Source organism: Eimeria tenella, genomic scaffold (genome assembly GCF_000499545.2).
Source record: "Eimeria tenella Houghton genomic scaffold, Eth_scaff2909, whole genome shotgun sequence".
In the NCBI taxonomy this organism is placed as follows: domain Eukaryota; phylum Apicomplexa; class Conoidasida; order Eucoccidiorida; family Eimeriidae; genus Eimeria; species Eimeria tenella.
This window is the reverse complement of record NW_013542785.1, coordinates 1,399-1,611: the sequence shown is the minus strand read 5'-3', so window position 1 is coordinate 1,611 and position 213 is coordinate 1,399. Positions and strand designations below refer to the sequence as shown.

At 48.8% G+C, this 213-nt stretch overlaps 1 protein-coding gene across 1 annotated transcript in view; it reads right to left on the bottom strand.

Annotated features, from left to right (window-relative positions):
* The window catches only part of ETH_00041775 (succinyl-CoA ligase alpha subunit, putative), a gene marked incomplete at both ends in the record, with an annotated part of 1,510 nt that overhangs the window by 736 nt on the left and 561 nt on the right, over positions 1–213 (bottom strand). The window lies entirely within an intron of this gene.

The following is a 213-nucleotide window of genomic DNA, read 5'->3' as shown; positions in this document are numbered from 1 at the left end:
CCAACGGCAGCTAGCTGCTTGTCCAGCTGCAGCTAGCCACAGAAACAGCGTGCAGAGCGTCCAACCCGCGGAAGCTCTTATGGCTCCAGAGAAGAGCAAAGCCTCAAACCCTAAACCCTAAACCCTAAACCCTAAACAACTGGCAATTAGACGGGACGGAGGAAGACAAGAAAGATTAACTGATTTTGCTGAAGAGCAAATGCTAAAGAAAAT